We start from the raw sequence: 24,352 nt of genomic DNA, 5'->3' as shown, positions 1-24,352 counted from the left end.
AGAATATGAGTTAGTGGGGAAAAAAGAGGAGTTTCATTTTTCCCAGTTGGTGTCAATGATGGTAGGCCATTGATGGTAGTTTAGAGGATGATTGGGCTTCCCTGGTGGCTCATACGGTAAAGAATCTGCCTGCAATGCAGGAGACCTAGTTTGTTCCCTGGGTCAGGAAGATCCCTGGGAGAAGGGAATGGTTACCTACTCTAGTATTCTTGCCTGGAGAATTCCATGGACAGAGGAGCCTGGTGGGCTAGAGTCCATGGGGTTGCAAAGAATCAAACACAACTGAGCAACTAACACACTTAGAGGATGTTTGAGAGGGGTCCTCATGTGTTTAGAAGGCCAATGAAATAATTTGATTCACAAGTTAAAGTAGTTTCCTAATAACTTCCAAATCAAGATACTCACGTCCAAGTATTCTAGACCAAGTATATCTACATGCCTGAATCCTCATTGTCTCCAGCTTCTCTTTGAGCACACAGAAGCGGAAAGAAATTAGGTGGCATTTAACCTTAGAAATGGGGTGGTTGGAGTTTGAGGAACAGGATAATATATAATTAGTTAGTCAATAGAAATGAAAATCATCTGAAACCACCCTCTTTGAATCATACCAAAGTTTGATTTCACTCTATTTGGAAACCTCCAAAATATAAAGGAATCTTAATATATAAAACAGAAACACTCATGAAAATTTGTCTAAATAGGAGTTCCCTCTGTTGAACTCTCTTTTCCTAAATAGTTTTCATTTTGTAATTGGAGATGTGTTTCCAACATGACATGAAGTCTAGCCCGCATTCTTTCCTAAGCTGTTTTCTGACCACTATAGTTTCAAACAGGCTTAGAATTGCCAAGTTAAAGAAGAGAGAGATAGACAGAGAAAAGTGATGCAAGCCTAAAACTGACTTGACTTCTAGCTTTGGGACAGAAAGCTTCATGGACCTGTGGCCTCATCCATAAATTGAGTAGAAGGTCCCCAAAGATCTTTCTAACTCTGGCTTTCCAAGACCTGAGATGTTTTAGTCCTGATATGTGCAGAGACCTCAGAGAAGCTCAAATTAGCTTTTGTCTTCCCTGAGTTTCAAGAACAAAGAGCACAACCCAATTCCCTTGCAGGTATAAGGCATCTTGCATCCCCCTGTCCAGATTAAAAAAAAACAAACAAGCAAGCAAAAAAAGCCCAAAGAATTAACTGTTGTGACACCTCAGGAAATGTGTGTCTACTTTATTCATTATGATTTGTATGTTCTCCTTCCTCCAGATCTTTATGGAATCTGACTTGAACTCATTTTGCATTCTTTGTTGACAGAGAGTCCTGAAATAAATCTCTTACAATCTGCAAAAGACATTGTTGCCCAATTTAGCTGAACCTAATCCGGAGAAATCTAATGGAATTGAATGGCTTTTCCTTGCAATTTATCAAGACTGTTTTTAATTTTATATTGCTATTGTTGTTGTTTTTAGCCCAGAGTTAAAGTATTCACTTTGATTTGGAGAAATCACCCTGGGCCGTACCACATGCCCTGGGCTGTACCACATGCCCTGGGCTTAGTTTGCAGATAATGAAAGGACTGCTGTCTTCTCTGCCCCTTCAGGTTTACCCACAATTTGTCAGAAGAAAAGGCATTCATAGAGCTCCATGTTTCATTTTTTTTTTTTTCAGTTCCTCCAATTTCCTCTCCAAAAGCACATGCAGCTGTTTATAAAATGCCTCTATTTAGAAGTCCTCTTTAGGAGGCAAAAGGAAATCTTAGGCTTCTTTCAGATAATGTTTTGTGAATGAGGCTGAGAATAAATAATATATTACTGTTTTTTTAGGAGAAAATTCACTGCTGCCACCCCTACCAAGAGGGATCAGTATCCTCACCATGGATCTCTGCTTAGGCAAGGTGGCATTCAAAGGCAACCAGACATCTCTACTGCCAGCTCATCAGGTTGGGGCCAGGACTGCCATGCTCCAGTTTAACTAGCTGGGAGGGACTGTTTTCAAGGGGAATGGAGGTCATTAAACAGGGCAGCCCTTATTTGGCTATCTCAGCATTCTGAAGTGATGCTAGACATGGAAAGTGATGAAAATCAAACAGGAATGTTCAATAAGGGCAACTGGTCACTGTTAGGAAAGCAGATTTCCCCTGTACTATTCCTCTTTGTTTGAATTCAAGCAGTGAACATTGCAAAGTCCAACTAATGTGATAAATGATCCAGTAAGTCATGACACAGTGCAATATATATTTTAAATACAAGCCAGAATTTGTCATTTAGTTTGAATGTTGCTTAAAATTAGAACTGTTCTTTTACCACAATTATAGCCTCAGTTTAGTAAAAGGCAGTATTTCAGTTCTTTGTCTTCATAAGCAAGCAATAAAATTGCATATTTAGCAGTCAACAAACTCTCATTGAACACCTACTGTGTGCTAGTCTGATTCTGATTCAGAACCTTGATTCTTGTCCCATTCACATTATTTTTAATGCAAAAATTAAAACTAATATGTTATACTTTAAGCTCTTTTCCTATTTTTCTGTAGGCTGGCAGAGAGAAAATTGCCCAGGGAACGTCTTCTACTACTGAGATCTGGAAATACAGTCCTAAAAAGAAAAAAAGTTCCCTCCCCATGTGGAGGTATCTTTCTTTCTCCAGAGAGAAGCAGATGGGTAAGTAAATAATTGAAAAATAATTATAAATAATTGTAAATTTTCGGTAATTAAAAAAAAAACTAAAAACAGGAGCTTTTGATAGAGTCTGGCAAAGTAAGGGATAACTCCTCTAGAGTGATTGTGGAAGACTCATTCAGGAGGTCTCATATGATCTTGGGCTTCCCTGGTGGCTCAGTGGTAAAAGAATCTGCTTACAGTGCAGGGGATGTGTGCAGGAGATGCAGGTTCAATCCCTGGGTCAGGAAGATCCCCTGGAGAAGGAAATGGCAACCCACTCCAGTATTCTTGCCTGGGAAGTCCCATGGACAGAGGAACCTGGCAGGCTACGGTCCATGGGGTCACAAAAGAGTCACACACAACTTAGCAACTAAACAGCAACAACATGTGATCTTAGACCTGAATTATGAGGAAGGCCCCAGCCATGGAAAATTTGAAGGAAGAACCTGGGGAGCATTCAGGGAAATCCCCAAGGGGGTAACCTTGGTGTAGTCAAGGAATAAGAAGGACAAGTTGCCTGCAGAGCTATGAGTTAAAAGAGATCTACGAGGTGAGGTCATACAGGTGGGAAGGGGCTGGATAGACTATAGTAAAGTACAACTGGATAACATTGAAAGACTGCGGGGTATCAATATTATTTGTGCTTTAGATTTATCATTCTGGCCAATTTATGGAAAACAGGTGGAAGCAAGAAGGCTAGCTTAAAGTAATTGTGATAAGCAATTAGTAGCTTAATATTGGCAGGGACAGGAAGTAGAGTGGATGGATTTGAGATGTTTTAGAAGCAGAACCTCTAAACTTGCTGAATAATTAGATATGGAGGTGAGGGAAAGGTAGGAAACCAGGAAAAATGTTAAGGTTTGAACAACAGAGAATGACAGTGTCATAAGATGGAGAAGTGAATTCACAGAGGAAAAGATTTGATGTGAAGGTAGGAATGGAGAATTCTTTGCAGCTTGTTACATGGGAGTTTTCTTTTCTTTTGGACATCTGACTGGAGATATGAAGACTGGAGAAATAAAGTAGGTACAATTGGTTTGTAAAAGATGATGTAAAACTATGGGAGGAGAGAAAAGTAGGAAGCCCAGGACTGGGCCATGAGGCAGTCCAACATTAGAAGTTCAGGACAGAGTGACAAGGAAATAAGCGTAGTACTTAATATACTATAAATGGAGGCCAAATGCTGGATATAAAATGCATTAGAGGAAGAATCAAAGGTGTCATAAACATGCTGAAAACTGCAGCACTTGGGCATGTTAACTTCCTGCTGTGGTGAAAATAAAGATGAAATTCATTTCATCTGAGTTAGCAAATATCATGGAAAAATACATGATCTTTATTCCATGAGGGTATTTATAACACGTGACTGTCTCTGCATCACTGCCACCCTTGTAAACAGTTCTTCAGGTGCCGTGATTTGTCTCAGATAGGGCTGCTCTGTGTCCTGGGATGAGTTTGGGGAAAACTATAGCACACCTGTGTTTATTCATGATTTGGAGAGTCCTGTTTGGTAATACTGAGTCATTTCCCCAATGCTTTGAGAAATTAGATAGGGTGGGAATTGTACTTATGTGTGTAAAATCTCTGGATTAGTTCTACAGGAGTGATGGTCCAGTCAGTTCTTAGAAACCAAACCCATCAAGTCTTCTACAGGGACAGGTCTCATGTTAATATGAAACGTGAGGCATGCCAACACTAATCAACACAGAGTCCAGTGGCCCAGGCAGTGACCAGGGGCTTTGGAACCAGGCCATCTGTCTTCAAATCCCAGCTCTGCCATTTTCTGGCTATGTGTCCTAAGACAAGTTACCCAAGTTCTCCAAGTCTCAGTTTCCTCCTCTATTAATGATGACGATACTTCACAAGCTTGCTGTGAGCTTTAATGAGATACCATGTGCTGAGTGACTAACCCCGTGCCTCGATGAGTTGCTAGGAGATCCTCAAAAAATCTTGGTCTCATCTCTCTTCATTCCAGTAACAGACTCTAACCCACTAAAACCCCAGGTAATTCTGGTTCTGGCCCCATTCACTACATTACTTTTTGAATGTTAAAATTAAAATGTTATACTCATAGGTCACTTCCTGAATCAGTGATCCTTTTTGTGAGCTGGCAGAGAGAAAATTGTCTAGGCAACTTCTGCTGTTACAGTATGAGAAAAATTCTCACTCAGGGAGCAGCGCTGTTTCTCAGCCTGGTTAATTTCCTCAGCACTGGGACAGTGCTGAAACTTCCTATTTAAATTATAGAATTTGAATTTAGTATCTGAACCCAGTAATAACAGAAAAACTTCCGAGCAACTGATTGCCAAATTTCTCTATAGTACACGGTTCAATAAATCTGCCACAGAACCATTGCCTTTTTTTCTCATTTGTTAATTCAACTAGTATATACAAAGGCCCAACTAGGTGCCCAACACAAGGTAGACATGGGAGTGACCATGATGAGTAAGGTGGACACAGTCCCTGCACTCACTCTTGCACAGGCCAAGGTTAAACAGCCCGTTCCACTGTGATGTCCCTCCCCTGCTCCATTCACAAGAGGTCATTCACTTACTTGCAAAGGCAACTTGTTTAAGATTCCTGGAATTGTTTGGAAATAGGAACTAAAGGTTATTGCCATCTTTTCCCAGAGAACTTTCTCTTTCATCGAGGAATAGGATCTACTTCTTTGTGTGTATATTTTTAATTACAAAAATAACACATGGCTTGCTTTAAAATGTGTTAATTTCCCCTAAAGTGGGAAGCTTCTTCTCCTTGCCAGAAGAGAAGCAATTAGAATTTGGTATCTACACTTCTCAGTCTTTTTTCTAAGAAGAAACAAATGCATATCTGTTCATACCCACTCCCATGTCCCATAGATACCCAGTGTTTTGTCTGCTTTGTTTTTTTAACAAATATCATACTGTTCTGTAACTGGACTTTTTTTACTTAGCAGTATGTCATGGACATATTTCAGCATATTAATCTAACTGCATTTTTAGTGTGCTACACAATAGTTATAGAATTAATCGTACTTGTTTTTTAACCTTCTTCTATCACTAGAACTTGTATTGATATTACAGACAATTACTTAGTAAATGTTCTTGTACATATATATTTTCTCATTTGTATGGCTTATCTGGACTAGAATCCTTTAAGTGAAATTGCTAGGTCAAAGGAGTTGTGCCTTTTAAACTTTGAAAATGTAAAATTGCCTTCAAGAAAGATGACACCCAATTTAGTTTCCTGTCAACACCATATGAAAATACTCACTTCCTCCCTCTCTGAATATTATCATTCTGAAGTTTGCCAGTCTGATGGGCAAAATGGAATTTCATTCTAGTTTGCAAACTTCTGGTTTCTACTCTGACATGTAAAAAGCTTGGAAAACACCATTTTCTTACAAGGAAAATCTGGACAAGCTGAAAATCAATGACTTTTCATCACAGAATTTAAGTTTCAAGGTAAACCACACCCTTGAAATCTGGAGAGACAGGTGCATCCAGAGAGAGACAGCAGAAGTCAGTGGACCAATAAGGGTGTGACCACTTAATTTAACTAGTAATTGTGACGAATTGCTGGAGGCAGAGTATGGACTAGTGTGACTGAGAAACACCTGGGGCCCCAATGGTCAGAGGGCCCCCCAGTTTTGAAGTGTTTCTTCCTCCAGGAACCCCACCACATTCTTACGGTGAGGATCTGAGAAAAACCTCCTCCTCCCCCATGGGATAGGGAGGCAGAGGGAGGAGATGGGAAGAATAGCAAAGATATAGCCCTCCTGGATCCTTCTCCATAGTAAAGTCTCACTCTCCAGGGACAATACTGAAACTGTATCCCACTTGGAGGCGGGCATTTCCACCATAGCCAGCCCCTAGCCTTCCTGTCTCAACTAAAACAACCTCCCAAAATATAGTTAATAGGACACTGGGAATGGAGTATGGGAGAAAGTCCTATACTTAGTGAAGAGGGAGAGAAACACTTTTAAGACACAGGCCCACCAAAGATGAACTTAATCAGTTTATAAAAACTTCCCTTCCCCTATACCTTACTGCCATTCCAATAAGCCTACAACGGATTACAGCTGAAAGATCTGCAAAGCCCCATGGCTTTCTGAGTGGGAGTAGGGAAGCCTGAAGCCAAGAGAGCATAGAAAAATAAGAGCACCAGAGGAATTTGAAGCCTGTGGAACTTTTACTACAAACATGAAACATAGTCCAGCTGCAAGCCAGACTAACATAAATCCTTACTCTAAAGGCCTAATTACCTCACTACCTACTACAACATATCAGGTTTTCAACCAAAAAAATTACAAGGCATACTAAAAGACAAGAAAAAAAGTCTGAGGACACAAAGAAAGCCCCAGAACCAGATTCAGATATAATACAGATGTTGGAATTATCAGACAAGGAATTAAAATAACTATGATTAATATGTTAAAAACACTAATAAAACAAAATATAAAGCCAATTCAGTAACATCAGCAGAAAGATGGAAACTGTAAGAATCAGAAGGAAGTACTAGAAATTAAAAACTGTAATGGAAATGAAGACTTTCTTCAGTAAGCTCATCTGCTGGATGCAGTGAGGAAAAAGAGTGAATTTGAAGTAGCCCAATAGAAACTTCAAAAATAGAAACTCAAAGAGAAAAAAGAATTTAAAAAAATAATATTCAAAAATACAGAGTGAAGTAAGTCAGAAAGAGAAAGACAGATGTTGTATATTAATGCATGCGTATGGAATCTAGAAAGATGGTACTGATAAAACTATTTGCAGGGTAGCAATGAGCTTCCTTCATAGCTCAGTTGGTAAAGAATCCATCTGCAATGCAGGAGACCCTAGTTCAATTCCTGGGTCGAGAAGATCCACTGGAGAAGGGATAAGCTACCCACTCCAGTATTCTCGGGCTTCCCTTGTAACTCAGCTGGTAAAGAATCCACCTGCAATGCAGGAGATCTGGGTTCTATCCCTGGGTTGGGAAGATTCCCCTGGAGAAGGGAAAGGCTACCCACTCCAGTATTCTGGCCTGGAGAATTCCAGGGTCACAAAGAGTTGGCCACGACTGAGCAACTTTCACTTTCACTTGAGACTCAGATGTAGAGAACAGATTTGTGGACACTAGGGGAAGAAGGTGGGACAAATTGAGAGAATAGCACGGAAACATATACATTCAGTCAGTTCAGTCGCTCAGTTGTGTCCGACTCTTTGCGACCCCATGGACTGCAGCATGCCAGGCCTCCCTGTCCATCACCAATTCCAAGAGCTTACTCAAACTCATGCCCATTGAGTCAGTGATGCCATCCAACCATCTCATCCTCTGCTGTTGCCTTCTCCTCCTGCCTTCAATCTTTCCCAGCATCAGGGTCTTTTCCAGTGAGTCAGTTCTTCACATCAGGTGGCCAAAGTATTGGAGTTTCAGCTTTAGCATCAGTCCTTCCAATGAACATTCAGGACTGATTTCCTTTAGGATGGACTGGTTGGATCTCCTTGCAGTCCAAGGGACTATCAAGAGCCTTCTCCAACACCACAGTTCAGAAGCATCAATTCTTTGGCACTCAGCTTTCTTTATAGTCCAACTCTCACATCCATACATGACTACATATACATTACCATATGTAAAATAGATGGCATGTGGGAATTTGTTGTGTAACATGGGCTTCCCAGGTGGTGCTAGTGGTAAAGAACCCCACCTGCCAGAGCAGGAGACAAGAAATGTGGGTTTGATTCCTGGGTCAGGAAGTTCCCCTAGAGGAGGGCATGGTAACTGATTCCAGTATTCTTGCCTAGGGAATCCCATGGACAGAGGAACCTGGTGGGCTACAGTCATGGAGTTGCAAAGAGTTGGACATGACTGAAGTGACTTACACACACAGACACACACACACAGGGGACTCAAACCAGTGCTCTGTGACAACCTAGAGGGGTGGGATGGGGTGGGAGATGGGAGCGGGAGGGAGGGGATATATGTATAACTGTGGTTCATTCATGTTGATACATGGCAGAGGCGAACACAATATTGTAAAGCAATTATCCCCCAATGAAAAAAGAAAGAAAAAAAATGGTGGGACAATATCAAAAGGGCCAACATGTGTGTTATTGGAATACTGGAAGGAGAAGGGAACAGAGCATAAAACAGATTTGAGATAATAATGTCTGAGAATTTTCCAAAATCAGTTACAGACAGCAACCCTCCACAGATACCAAACAAGATAAAAGAAAAATTCAAAACCTAGGCATTTTGTTTCCCATCTCTTTTATTACAAGTGAAGCTTGGAATCCTGACAACTTGTCTTTTTTCTGTTAATTAACTGCTCATATTGTTTGACTATTATAGATTTACAGGAATATTTTATATATTATGTGTAGTAATCCTTTGTTATGTACATGGCAGGTATTTCTCCCATAACTTTGTCTGTGAAGTCTTTAACCATACTCTAGTATTGAAAATGTTTGATCAATTTTGTCAACCTTTTTTTCTTAATTTCTAGTTTTTATATGCTTAGAGATGCTCTTTAACATCCCCAAATTATAAAAAAACACTTCTTTTTTCTTTGAATACTTTTTTATATTTAGTGCATAGCTCTCTAATGTATATGGAATTCATTATTGTGTATGTTATGAGGTAAAGATATACTTTACTATTTTCTAATTGAATAGCAATTTTCTAATATCAATTACCAAATAGTCTATTTTTCCCTCCATTAAAATGCCACCTTTATTATTAAAAGATATATATTGAAAGTTCTATCCTTCATCTACCTATTTATGACAAACTATTTGGACCTTCAATTCCATTTTAGTGAACTACTGATTTATTTCATGCTAAAAATCACTTTTTATAATTACTATACCTTTATAATGTACTTAAATGCTGTAGTTGTTTGAGGCATGTCAGTTATTTTTCCTTGTTCTGCTTTTTCAGCTCTCTTTGCTATTTTTACCCATTTGCCATTTAGAATGAGCATGTCATTTAATTTTTTTTAAATAAAAAAGTTATTTATTTGGCTGTGTTGGGTCTTAGTTGCAGCACGTGAGATCTTCAGTCTTTGTTGGGGCAGGCAGGATCTTTAGTTGTGGCATATGAACTCTTAGTTGCAGCATGTGAGACCTAGTTCTTTGACTAGGAATCAAGTCAAGGAGTCCCTGCATTCAGAGCATAGAGTCTTAGCCACCGGACCATCAGGGAAGCTCCATTTCATTTTAAATAATGCTAGTGGAATTTTGATTGGAGTTGATTAAATTTAGATATTAATTTAGGAAAAAATCAATAGCTTTATAATCTTGAGTCTCTCCATCCAATAACATGGGCATTTCTGCCATTATTCAGCTCTTCCTTTATATACTCTTGGGTTAAGTTTTATAGTTTTCTTTGTATGGGTCTTGTATACTTCTTGTACTGTTTTGTTGCTGTTGTAATTGGAATTCTTCTAATTATAGTAAAGCTTTTTGTTTTTTGTATATTAATGTAATATCTGGTCACATTAGTAAATTTTAACTCTTGTTAGTTCTAATTTTTTTCCAATTAATTATCTTGGATTTCCTAAGTAGCTTTTTATAATAACTACAAATGACAATTTTTCTTTTTATTTCTACCACTTCTATTAATAATATCTTTTTTCTTTAGTTCATTTCAGTTCAGTCACTCAGTCGTGTCCGACTCTTTGCAACCCCATGAATCGCAGCACGCCAGGCCTCCCTGTCCATCACCAACTCCCAAAGTTCACTCAAACTCATGTCCATCAAGTCAGTGATGCCATCCAGCCATCTCATCCTCTGTCGTCCCCTTCTCCTCCTGCCCCCAATCCCTCTCATTACCTTATTACAATTACCCAACACATTATTAACTAGTAATAATTATACGCACCCTTTCAAAAAATTAATGGGATTGCTTCTAATATTTCACTATTATGGATAATATTTATTGTTTCTGATATCAAATAAAAAGTTTTCCTTCTAGTTTTGTCTTGCTAATAATTTTCAAAAGGTACATTCATTTTTGATATATGTTGAAGCATCTATTAAGATGATTATGTGGATTTTTTCTTTTAACCTATATATGTAATGGGTTACTTTAACAGATTTCCTAACATTTATTAAATTTATTTTTGCATTCTTATGTTAACACTAGTTGGTTACAGTATTTTATTTCTGCAATGCATTTTGATTTGCTATTAAGATGTTTTATATTTGATACATGAGTTGTATTGATGTAGTCATTTCTTTTTCTTCTTTCTTTAATTATTTTTTTAAATTGAAGTGTAGTTGACTTATAATGTTGTGTTAGTTTCAAGTGTACAGCAAAGTGATTCAGTTACATATATATATATTCCCTATATATTATATATTCTATATATTTAATATATTCTATTTCAGATTCTTTTCTCTTATAGGTTATTACAAAATATTGAGTATAGTTCTCTGTGCTATACAGTAGGTCTTCACTGGTTATCTATTTTATATTATAGTAGTGAGTTTACATTAATCCCAAATTCCTAATTTATCCCTCCTCCACCTTCTTTAGTAATCATAAATCTGTTTTCTATGTCTGTGGATCTATTTCTGTTTCATATATAAGTTCATATGTATAATTTTTTTTTTAGATTCCACATATAAGCAATATTGTGATATTTATCTTTGTCTGGCTTACTTCACTTAGTATAATCTAGGTCCATCTATGTTGCTGAAAATGACATTATTTCATTCTTTTTTTCCTATTTCATTCTTTCATTATTATGGGAATAATATTCCTTTGTATATATTACCACATCTTCTTTGTCTATTCCTCTGTCAATGTACATTTGGCTATTTACAATAACTTGCATGTCTTGGCTATTGTAAATAGTGCTACAGTGAATATTGGGGTGCGTGTATGTTTTTTGAATTATGGTTTTCTCCGGATAAGTGCCTAGTAGTGAAATTGTAGGATCATACTTTGAGTTTTACTTGTAGGTCTACTTTTAGCTTTTTAAGGAACTGCCATACTGTTCTGCATAGTGACTGTGCCAATTTACAGTCCCACCAAGAGTTCAGGAGGGCTCCTTTTTCTCCACACCCTCTTCAGCATTTGTTATTTGTAGACTTTTTGATGATTGGAATTCTGGCTGATGTGAGGTGATACCTCATTGTATCTTTTTTTTTTTTTTTTAACTGGTATGTGTTTTGTGCTAAGCTTAAATATCAGCATTGCTGCTGCTGCTGCTAAGGCACTTCAGTCGTGTCCGACCTTGTGCGACCCCATAGACGGCAGCCCACCAGGCTCCCCCGTCCCTGGGATTCTCCAGGCAAGAACACTGGAGTGGGTTGCCATTTCCTTCTCCAATGCATGAAAGTGAAAAGTGAAAGTGAAATCACTCAGTCGTGTCCGACTCTTCACAACCCCAAGGACTGCAGCCTTCCAGGCTCCTCTGTCTGTGGGATTTTCCAGGCAAGAGTACTGGACTAGGGTGTCACTGCCTTTTCCAAAATATCAATATCGTTATGTTGTCCTTATTCATTAGATGGGATGTTTTCTTCCTTTGTCTTTGCTCTATAACAATTCAAATAACTAAGGAATTGTCTATTCCTTGAGGAAATAGACTCTGGGAAACTGGTATACTTATATATATACTTATACCAATTTTATCTTGTATAATTTTCAAGACTTTCTCACTGTTCTCCCTGTTCTGAGTCTGCTAATGGTACCCTTTCTGGTTTCTTAGTTCTGCTGTTGGTTATTCTGACTTTTCATATTTCTTGTGTCATTTCAATGAGATTTTAGGTAGGGTATTTAGTCAAATGTCTTGAAAGACTTTCCATCTTTTTGCATACTCTCAAATAGATCAAATAGTATAGAAATTACCATATCCTGAAGGCTTTCTAGAACTTGCCAGTGAACCACCTAAACCTGGGCCACCTCTTCATCTACGATATATTTCAGTGTACTTCTTCCAGAACTCATAAAAGTCAGTCTGACTGCAGGACTTGCAGTTCACCTTTGGACATTGTCATTCAGGAGGACCCACTGGGTCTCACATATTCTACCCTTGGGGAAGAGTTTTGTTTTGTTCCCATTACAGCAAACCCAGCCATAGCTTCTTATGTATCTAGAATGGCAAAATCAGTCAGCTATTTTTCTATCTTAAGTGTTCCCTCTTGGTTCCACACGGCATTTTTAACCAATATAAACAAAATACGAAGTGAGTGTAATTTTTAAAAATATATCAAATATTTGAAATGAGTATTGTCCTGATAAGTTAGATTACCAGACGTACAAGCTGCACGTTTAGTCACTGGTAGCTCTTGAAAGGAGGTTGGTGAGTCCATCTGTAAATTTGATGTGTCCTCATCACATGTGTTTGAATATCTGACCATTAAGTCTCACATTCCCTTGGAAGGAACAACCTGGAAGATTTTCTGCAGTGAAAGAGTTAATGGATTATTTCAACTCAAAGATGAGTAATCTGTTAAGCGCATGAGGGGTTGAGAGTAAGACATCCAAAAATCAGCAATAATATAAGAAGAAAACCACCTCCAGAAATCAGGCATACAGTACAAATTTTTTTTACTATAAGACTTATTTTATGCTGCAAATTCCTACATGTCCTCATTAAATGGATATATGTTTGTCACAGGGAAAACAATATGACTTTAGAGAGAATGATGAAAGCTTAGTCTTGAGAAGAATGAGTCATGAAAAAAAAAATGATTTAAAAAGCATCCAGAAGGGTTTCATTCACCAAGAACTGAATCTTTCACAAGATTTAACTTTCACACTTGAGCAATTTGTATAATTGCTACAATTGCCACCAGGTCCTCATGCAAATCTTCTGATTTTCCTAAATGAGAATTGCTAGCAGTTGCTTGTCAGTCATGTGCTGCTGCATGACTTACCCAGTCTCAGCCCCATACTCAAAAAGGACCATAAGCCTGTTAGCATTTTTCCCCAGGTTCAGAGAGTTTCAGGAATCTTTGAAGTTGATGGTGCAATGGAGCAAAGCTTTCTGTTCAAAGGGCAGCATCTTCCAAAGCAAGCTGATTAAGCCTCATACCAAGCACACACTTTCCTTGTTGCTGAATTGAGCTCCATTCCTTCTCCCCACCATATTTGGGGAGATTCCATTTGGGGAGTGGGGGGAATCTTCCCAAATAACTCCCCACAGAGTTCCATCTCCTATAGCAATTTTAATGACTGAGCATTAAGAGCCAAAGTCTAAACTGTGCCCAGGAGTTCATGAAAGCTGCTGAATGTGCCTGCTTAGGGAACACGGCAGGGGATTTTCTGTCTTAAGTAGCCAGGCACGCCATGCAGCTGGAATCAGAAGCAGGCCCTGAAATGTTCACAGCGTGTTGCAACTGAATGTTTTCTCTCTTCTTCAGAAGATAAACTCTCTCCCTCAGAAATTTTGATTTGTTTTCTCTGAATTTCAAAAAACTATACAAGGAGGAGAGACAAGCAAGCAATTCCATAATGTTTCTTATACAGGATCCACTTTCTAACAGTCTGTTGTGTTTGCAAAGCTTTACTCTGCTGTATCACAAGGCATGGAGATGAGTCTGTGAAAATCTCTGAGGTGGAGTGATAGGGATGGGACAGAGAGGAAATAATCTTATATCAAATCTTAGGCCCAGAAACTGTGCCTGCACCAGTCCAGAACAACAGAGAATACCATCTTTTTTTATTTTAATCTTTAAATTTCTGTTCCTTTTTCTTTTTAACCAAACCATAAAGAACCACAACCTTTCCCAAATGAATCACAGAAAATCCACAGTTCTCAGCATTTATTTTTAAATAACACATGTAGTCATATTATGGAGTCATAAATAGCTTATATAAATCTAAAAATTGAGGTATTAAAAAATGTGTAGCCATCTATCCTTAATTCCCAGGAAATGTTAAGAGCTATTTATTTTTGGAGATCAGCAGTAGTTTGGTGGCAACCTTTGAGGGTTTTCCTTTACTGGTGAAAGACAGTGATTCATCTTGCTCTCACTAAGGCAAACCCAAGACAAGCTTGCTGATTCTTTAAGAGGTAGAGACAGGGCCACTTGTTAGCAAACACTTTTCCTTGTCAGAGGCTAATTATTTTTTATGTGTGGGTTTTATCAAATACCTTCCAAAGAAACTGAAATGCTTTCCTGACTTTTTTTCTTTGCAAGAGTCTCTTTCTAAGAGCACATCCAGTCCTAGGTAATTGTTTCTCATTTGTGTAAGAGTCGCTGTCTTTTTGTATTTGCTTGTCTGTTGATTTCCATAGAAATTACGCTTGCCCTTCTGTGAGGAGTACAGGAGTCAAGGCTCTGATGTGACCTCTGGTCGGGAGAGCAGGTCCGCACAGATGTGGTGCAGAGTTTCCCAGCTCTGAAACATGTGTGAGCACACAGAACTCTCTTTACTTTTCAGTCTCAGAATCAGTGGGTTTATTGGGCTGGTGCTGACATAAAAAATGAAATGAAACATCTGAGTGTAACAGCTGCACAAAATTTGGAGTCATGTAAACTGGTCTGACATCACACATTCTGCATGTGAGTTCTATGAGTATTCTCCATATGGTGCTAATACAATAATATGCCTACAAAGTCCCTGTGGTTTATGGCATGACGAGTTCCAGAGCTGAGGAAATAAAGCCAGGAAGCCCACACCATTTGCTGAATGGAGCTGGTGTTGGGTAATGTCTCAGACTCACTGAACCACTCAGGGTCACTAGGAACAAGAAGCCATGTTGGACACCGTACCAGCAGCAAGTTTTATGTTGGCGACTCTAGTTCCCTCTCCTCGGAAGGAGTAGGAGAGAAGTCTCACAATGCTTTTTGCCTTACTCCATAGGAAAATAGATGTGGGAGTGTAAAGGAATTGCCAAAGACAGCCTACTTCTTCCTGGAAGTCAGGAAAAGGCAGGTAGAAAGAGAGAAAGAGAACGTATTAATAACAGCTCAAGAGAAGTCTTGGCAAGATGCAGCAATCCTTTGCTGAAAGGCTGGAGTCCTGCCCAGGGCACACAGTGGCATTGATCAGATCAGTGACACCCCACACTGACCCACAGCTATAAACAAAAGCTGCACGTGTTCCCTTTATTCTGCTCAAGGTGGGTGGGGTAGGAGTAGGGGAGTACAGGCATTTGCCTAGTTCATGTTCCTCTGACAGGCTATACATGTGGCCTAGAAAAAAATCTGTTCTTATTTAATTTTTAAAAATGACTCAAAGACACTTGTTTATCTGTTGGCTAATTAACCTGACAGAGGATGACTTACAGAAAATATTTAGTGGCAGCTTGGCTTTCCCTGTTCACTCAGCATAATGCTGGATTGCTTCCCTCACCATCAGTTTCCAGGCTCAGAAAATCCACACTGCAAGTGCAGCATTATAAACAGATTTCTCTGATAGACTTTCAAGGTCAGTGAACTTATTGAATGCAGCACCTATTTGCATGGGAGAATTCATAAGTGAATATATCAGGTCGGGGTCTGTCATATTTTAGGGCAGCACCTATTAGCTGTATGTGACAGTGCATTCTAGCTCTGTTGGACACTAAATACACAGAGGCAGAAAGAGATCTCCCAGACTTGATTTCAAGAGTTGCAAGTGTGGAGACAGAGAATCTTTGAACCCAAGTGAGGATTTTCATGGTCTGAGAAATGAAAAGGGAAAAATAAAAGGTGTTTAAGTAGGAGATTTTAAATAGGAGAATAATTTTTCCTTTAAATAGGAGAAATCTCAGATCAGGAGAGTAATGAACATTCTCAGAATGTTATAAAGCATTTCAAAATACATAAAATCAACACTACCTAGCAAATTTTTTTCCTCCAGTGAAACATATCTTTAGTCTTCTTAAATCATTAGCAGAACAGAATTACATTAATAGAAAATCACTTCATAGACAATTTTACTAAAATTTATTCACTCCTGTAAAATTGGAAGCACCTGTGACTTTGACACAAAATGTAAGATAAAGTTCAGTTCAGTAAGAACTGTAAGATAAAAGGTGAGCGTAATACCAGAATCCAGAGAAGGCAATGGCACCCCACTCCAGTACTCTTGCCTGGAAAATCCCACGGACAGAGGAGCCTGATAGGCTGCAGGCCATGGGGTCACTAAAAGTCGGACATGACTGAGTGATTTCACTTTCACTTTTCACTTTCATGCATTGGAGAAGGAAATGGCAACCCACTCCAGTGTTCTTGCCTGGAGAATCCCAGGGACGGGGGAGCCTGGTGGGCTGCCATCTATGGGGTTGCACAGAGTTGGACACGACTGAAGCGACTTAGCAGAGGGCTCAAGGTTGTGGCTTAGAATCACTGTAACTGAGATCAGAGAGTCTATTTGGGGGTTCTATCCAAGTTCTAGACCCTTCTCTAGTTGCCCCAACTGAAATCAAACAAATTATACAGTGCTAATGAACTGTGTGGTCGTACCTGCCTCTGCCAGGCATACTATGGTCCTGATACATACTGTATGATCACCACACATTAATTATCTTTCAGGTTTTCTGCACATTCTTTTCCAAGCAAGGCAGCCCTAACAACTTGTCAACAGGGTGTTATTCTCTTAAAATGAAGTTATTTTCTTTTTGCCTGAGAATGACTTTCTCAGAGATCTGGAAACAGAAGCAAGACTGTACCTTTCACGGCCCCTTTAATTTAAAGGAGAAAAAAAATCTCTGTAAGCTAATATGTAGCTTCATTGGTGATTATAGTATTGCAAATTTCTCTGATTTAAACCAGAAAACAGGAAATGTCACCCTACTCAGCTGGTAGAGAAGAAAAAAAACATGCAGGTGGATGGTGTGAAATTTAAGCAGACTTGGGAAAGAACTAATCCATGTTTGGAATTCTCCACTGGAGATGTGTTTTGACAGTTTTCTGGTAGTTTCCTGTTTTGGTTTGCCTACTTCATGTTAATGCATGAGGCAGCATGATATAGCTGAAAAATCGTGGGTTTTGAGGACAAGTGTCCCAGTCCTGTCATTTTCAGCTAGCTAGCCACCTGTTTCTCTGAGCTCCAGGTTATAAATCTGATAATTGGGGTAATGACACTTAATGAGTTGCTGTGAGAAGTAAAACAATAATGAATATAGAAGTACTTTATATTGCTGCCTCCTACTTGCTAGCTGTGTGACTTTGTGCAAATTACTTAAATCTCTATGCCTAGGTTTCTTCATTTGTAAAATGAGGTTAGTGGTACTACCCTTGCTTGAGTTGTGGTGAGAATTGCATAAGTTAATACATGTAAAGTGCTCAGAATAGTGCCTAACATACAGTATGCTACTGCCTACTTAACTCTAAATGTTTTCTGTTATTTCTGTACATAGGTTATTTATTTTTTCAGGTGTACTTCACTTTATAATTTAAATACAGCAGAATTTACATTTATACTTCAACTATTTCTGAGTATTTTGTTCAAAACACTAAGATAAGTGCTGTTGGTATTGTTTAGTTGCTAAGTTGTGTCTGACTCTTTGGCGACCCCGTGGGCTGTATGTAGCCTGCTAGGCTCCTTTGCCCGTGGGATTTCCCAGGCAAGAATACTGGAATGGTTTGCCATCTCCTTCTCCAGAGAATCTTCCCAGCCCAGAGATCAAACCCACGTCTCCTGCATTGACAGGTGGGTTATTTACCACTGAGCCACCTGGGAAGCCCCAAGTACTGTATACAAGTATAAATTAGGGGATAGTTATCTACATTGCAAAAGGAAGCTATATTGCAAAAGGAAGTAACAAGGCAGTGCTTCAATTTAAGAATTCACTTTGACAGTACCCACTATTGTTTTCAACACAGCTTGAAGTACAAAAGACATGTAATACATCCTTCAAGGAATATTTTAAATATATTTTTATAATTCTAATATTCACGCATGGTCATTGCAGAAAATTTTAGAAAACACTGATAAGCAATGATAATTATTATAACTATATATATATATATATATATCTGTGTAATAAAAACACACATCATGTGTTTTTTAATTATAATAATAGAATATAATTGAAACCACCTACATTGTCACCACCAAGAGACAGCTATGTCTCACACTTCAGTTTAAATTATTTTGGTCTTTGTGTGTGTGGTGTATGTGTGTATATGCTGCTGCTGCTGCTAAGTCACTCTGTGTCCAACTCTGTGCGACCCCATAGACGGCAGCCCACCAGGCTCCGCCATCCCTGGGATTGTCCAGGCAAGAACACTGGAGTGGGTTGCCATTTCCTTCTCCAATGCATGAAAGTGAAAAGTGAAAGTCAAGTCGCTCAGTAAGTGTCCGACTACATGACCCCATGGACTGCAGCCCACCAGGCTCCTCCATCCATGGGATTTTCCAGGCAAGAGTACTGGAGTGGGGTGCCATGGCCTTCTCCATGTGTGTAATATACGTGTATGCAAAATTAGAATCATACTGCCTTTAAAAACTTAAAACATCATAAACTTCTTTCTATGTTACTATTCTTCTCTCTTTGTTATTATTAAATTTTTGAGAAATTTCAAAATAGTTTTGGACTTAAAGAAGAATGGTAAAAATCATGTAGAGCTACTTGAAGACTATGCAAATATCCTGTTTCTACTTAAATAATTACCCACTCCTTTTATCATACTTTGGTGGATATTGCCTGCAGCAATGATTACTGTGGTATTTTAATGGTGATTTTCTATTTCCTTCATGTACCCTTCTGTATTTATTTATTGGTATTATTCTCTGAGGAAGAGCTGTTCCTTCTCTCCCATGTATTTATTTAATTTATATCCCTGTGGACTCATGAACATTTATTTTGTTCTTTTTGTTATAATCTAATATTGTACTATTGTTTTTAATTTTGTTGTTTAAATTGTTTCAGCTTTATTATTGGGAGCTCTTTCATATTGGCCCCTGTGCATTTTTGTGCCACTTACTTTGAAACATGGCAGGTGTTCCAGGATCATCAACAACTCCAGTCCCTGGAATCAAAAGAGATCCCTGATCTCTTATATTGGAGGGTGATATTTAGAAACCAGCACCACCAAAACCAGCACCACCAGGAGCTAGGTGTTTGCCTTGCTCCCGAGGTGTCACTGTTTCTAACCCGTCAGGAGACAGAACCAGGAATACGTCTGTGTGTTTAAGTACACACTAACGCATGCATAAGCACATATCTATATTTTGGTACCAATTTATAATATATATTTATACTTTCTCAAATTTAAAACATGACTGCATATTGATACCTTTAAATCCAGTTGAGCATCACAGGAGTCACTATAGCCTTCCCTGTTTTCTTATATGTTAACTTCCTTCTTTCTCCAATAGTGAAAAAACTGACTCTGATTATCTACAATATATTTAGTTGTTTGTTTAATACAACTATCCTAAATAAGTAGTGTCAGAATTCTTAGTCCATCCCCCTGTGAGAAACAATTGAAGCACAGTGTTTGTGTACATTCAGATCAGATCAGATCAGATCAGTCGCTCAGTCATGTCCAACTCTTTGTGACCCCATGAATCGCAGCATGCCAGGCCTCCCTGTCCATCACCAACTCCCGGAGTTCACTCAGACTCACGTCCATCAAGTCAGTGATGCCATCCAGCCATCTCATCCTCTGTTGTCCCCTTCTCCTCCTGCCCCCAATCCCTCCCAGCATCAGAGTCTTTTCCAATGAGTCAACTCTTCGCATGATGTGGCCAAAGTACTGGAGTTTCAGCTTTAACATCATTCCTTCCAAAGAAATCCCAGGGCTGATCTCCTTCAGAATGGACTGGTTGGATCTCCTTGCAGTCCAAGGGACTCCCAAGAGTCTTCTCCAACACCACAGTTCAAAAGCATCAATTCTTCAGCGCTCAGCCTTCTTCACAGTCCAACTCTCACATCCATACATGACCACAGGAAAAACCATAGCCTTGACTAGACGAACCTTTGTTGGCAAAGTAATGTCTCTGCTTTTGAATATGCTATCTAGGTTGGTCATAACTTTCCTTCCAAGGAGTAAGCGTCTTTTAATTTCATGGCTGCAGTTACCATCTGTAGTGATTTTGGAGCCCAGAAAAATAAAGTCTGACACTGTTTCCACTGTTTCCCCATCTATTTCCCATGAAGTGATGGGACCAGATGTCATGATCTTCGTTTTCTGAATGTTGAGCTTTAAGCCAACTTTTTCACTCTCTACTTTCACCTTCATCAAGAGGTTTTTGAGTTCCTCTTCACTTTCTGCCATGAGGGTGGTGTCATCTGCATATCTGAGGTTATGGATATTTCTCCTGGAAATCTTGATTCCAGCTTGTGTTTCTTCCAGTCCAGCATTTCTCATGATGTACTCTTCATAGAGGTTAAATAAACAGGGTGACAATATACAGCCTTGACGAACTCCTTTTCCTATTTGGAACCAGTCTTGTTCCATGTCCAGTTCTAACTGTTGCTTCCTGACCTGCATACAAATTTCTCAAGAGGCAGATCAAGTGTTCTGGTATTCCCATCTCTTTCAGAATTTTCCACAGTTTCTTGTGATCCACACAGTCAAAGGCTTTGGCATAGTCAATAAAACAGAAGTAGATGTTTTTCTGGAACTCTCTTGCTTTTTCCATGGTCCAGCGGATGTTGGCAATTTGATCTCTGGTTCCTCTGCCTTTTCTAAAACCAGCTTGAACATCAGGAAGTTCACGGTTCAGGTATTGCTGAAGCCTGGCTTGGAGAATTTTGAGCATTACTTTACTAGCATGTGAGATGAGTGCAATTGTGCGGTAGTTTGAGCATTCTTTGGCATTGCCTTTCTTTGGGATTGGAATGAAAACTTACCTTTTCCAGTCCTGTGGCCACTGCTGAGTTTTCCAAATTTGCTGGCATATTGAGTGCAGCACTTTCACAGCATCATCTTTCAGGATTTGGAATAGCTCAACTGGAATTCCATCACCTCCACTAGCTTTGTTCGTAGTGATGCTTTCTAAGGCCCACTTGACTTCACATTCCAGGATGTCTGGCTCTAGGTCAATGATCACACCATCGTGATTATCTGGGTTGTGAAGATCTTTTTTGTACAGTTCTTCTGTGTATTCTTGCCATCTCTTCTTAATAGCCTTACATAAAATCAAAACAGTTTATCTAAAGTTACTTAGGTTGACTCCTTCAGTGTGCTTGTATGATTCATTTATAATAAGTTAAATGCGTTTGTCACAATCTGTACCCTATTTTGCCTCCCACATTCTGATAGGTTTTTGTTATTTTTTTTTAATATAGGCTTCCTTGGTGGCTCAGCTGGTAAAGAAGCCTGCAATGTGGGAGACCTGGGTTCAATCCCTGGGTTGACAAGATCCCCTGGAGAAGGGAAAGGCTACCTACTTCAGTATTCTGGCCTGGAGAATTCCATGGACTATTCCCTTCAATGTGCTTGTGTGATTCATTTATAATAAGTTAAATGCATTTTTCACAATCTGTATCCTATCTTGTCTCCCCCATCCTGATAGGTTTTTAAAAAAATATATTTATGTAATAAAATTCACTTTTGTGGTGTACAGTTCCATCAGTTTGGGCAAATGCACAGAGTAGTATTATGAACCATCATTTTATACACAATTCCATCATCCAAAAGTTTCTCCTGCTATTCCTGTAGAGAGAACCTTCCCCCAACCCATGATCCATCAATTACTCATTGGTTTTCCTCCTTATGATTTCGCCCTTTCCAGAGTACTGTGTGAATAGAATCAAACAACTCTGGGTCTGGCTTCTTTCACTTTGTAAAATGCAGCTAAGATTCATACATGCTATTTTATAAATCCGTAGTCTGTTCTATTTTATTGCTGAAAGAATTCTATTATATGGATGTATTATATTTTATGGAACATCAAGGTTGTTTCCAGTTTTAAAGCAGCTATGAATATTTACTTACAGGTTTTTGTACGAATGTATTTTCTTTACTTTTGGATGTACACCTCAGAGTGGGATTGCTGGGTCACATGGTAGGTATATGTTTATCTTTTTAAGAAATAGCTGAACTGTTTCTCAAGTGGATGTACCATTTTGCATTTTCATCATTTTTCATCCTTATCAGCACTTGATATTGCCAGGTTTTTTACATTTAAAATATTCAAATAGATATATTGTAGTATCTTATTGTGGCTTTAATTTATATTTCCATAATGATTAATGATATTGATCATTTGTCTTATGCTCATTTTTCATCTGAATATGTTCATTGGTAAAGTATATGTTCAGATCTTTCTTTCATCTGTTTAAAAAAAATGGGTTGTTTTCTGATTTCACAATTTATGAATTCTTTATATATTCTAGACATAAGTCCTTTGTTAGATGTGCTGTTAAAATATTTCCTCCCAGTTTGTGACTTACCTTTTCATTGTCTTAATGAAAAAGCAAAAGTTTTTCTAGATACATTTTTTTTTATTTTAATACAGTGCAGTTTATTGATTTTTTTCTTTCCTAGATCATGACTTTGTTACTATATCTAAAAACTCTTTGCCTAACTCAGGTTTGCTCGGTGGTGGCACTATTAACATTTTAGACTGGATAATTCTTTGTTGTGGTGGGCTGTCCTGTGCATTGTAGAATGTTTAACAGTACCCCTGGCATATATCCATTAGATACCTATAGAACCCCCCTCTCTCACCCCTGCCACCTACTCATGATGATCATAAATGTTTTAGACATTGCAAACTGTCCCCTGGGTATAAAGATGACTTTGTTCAGAATCATTGGCCTAATCCAAGGCCATGTACCTCATGTGTTTTTTTCTTCTGTGTTTTCTTTGAGAAGACTTTTGGTTTTGTGTTTTATATTTTAGGTCTATGATCCATTTTAAGTTAATTTTTTGTGAGGTGTGAGATACAGGCTGAGGGTTTTTTTCTCTTTTCATATGGGGACATTTAGTTGTTCTAGTACCATATGAAGAGACCACCTTCTCTAATGAATTGTAGTTGCATCACTCTCAAAACATAGTTGACTATATTTATGTGATTTTTATTTCTGGTCTCTCTCTTCTGTCCCATTGATTTATATATCTATTCTTTCTCCATTACCACACCGTGTTGATTACTGTAGCATCACAGTAACACTAAATTACATAGTGTGAAACCACCAACTTTGTTGGCAATTCTAGTTCCTTTGCCTTTCCATATAAACTTTAAAACCACCATGTTAATACCTATATACAAGCCTGCTGGATTTTTTATTGGAATTACATTGAATCTATATGAGGAATTTGGGAGATTTAACATCTTAATAATACCAAATCTTCTAGTCCAAGAACATGATCTATTTCTCCATTTGTTTGGATCTTCTTATATACTTTTCTCAAGTATTTTGTTCTTTGCATCATACAGATCCCACATAATTTTTTTGTTTTTTTATATTTTACCTAAGTTGGAGCTTCTTGGTGCAATTGTAAATGATATTTTTATTTTAATTTTGAATTTCAATCATTTAGTGCTAGTATATAGAAATACCATGGTTTTGTGTGCACTGACTTTGTATCATGAGACTGTATGCTATGCTTAGTCACTTAGTCATGTCTGACTCTGCGATCCCATGGACTGTAGCCCCTAGACTCCTCTGTCCATGGGGATTCTCCAGACAAGAACATTGGTGTGGGTTGCAATGCCCTTCTCCAGGGGATTGTCCCAATCCATGGATCAAACCCAGGTCTCTCACATTGCAGGCAGATTCTTTACTGTCTGAGCCACCAGGGAACTCATTTATTCTAATCGCCTTTGTGTAGATTCTTTAGAAATTTCTACATGGATATTTTGAATTGGATAATTCTTTGTTGTGGGAGGCTATGAAAAGAGATGA

The 24,352-nt window shown here is 38.5% G+C and overlaps 1 long non-coding RNA gene across 2 annotated transcripts; it reads left to right on the top strand.

Annotated features, from left to right (window-relative positions):
• Nucleotides 1-2,183: 2,183 nt before the first annotated feature.
• LOC147379385 (uncharacterized) lies at nt 2,184-22,929 on the top strand. Of its 2 annotated transcripts, none has more exons than XR_015160613.1 (2): nt 2,184-2,646; nt 21,788-22,929. It is a non-coding gene; the product is annotated as an uncharacterized LOC147379385 (long non-coding RNA). The 2 variants fall into 2 exon arrangements; XR_015160612.1 differs by lacking the exon at nt 21,788-22,929 and adding an exon at nt 10,246-10,577 and having other exon boundaries at nt 2,518-2,646.
• The last annotated feature ends 1,423 nt before the right edge of the window (nt 22,930-24,352 follow it).

This window comes from Bos grunniens, chromosome 1 (genome assembly GCF_055505025.1).
Source record: "Bos grunniens cultivar Pamir isolate PY7600 chromosome 1, Bosgru_T2T1.0, whole genome shotgun sequence".
NCBI lineage: Eukaryota > Metazoa > Chordata > Mammalia > Artiodactyla > Bovidae > Bos > Bos grunniens.
Note: the sequence above shows the minus strand (reverse complement) of the source record. Positions and strands in the feature narration are given on the sequence as shown.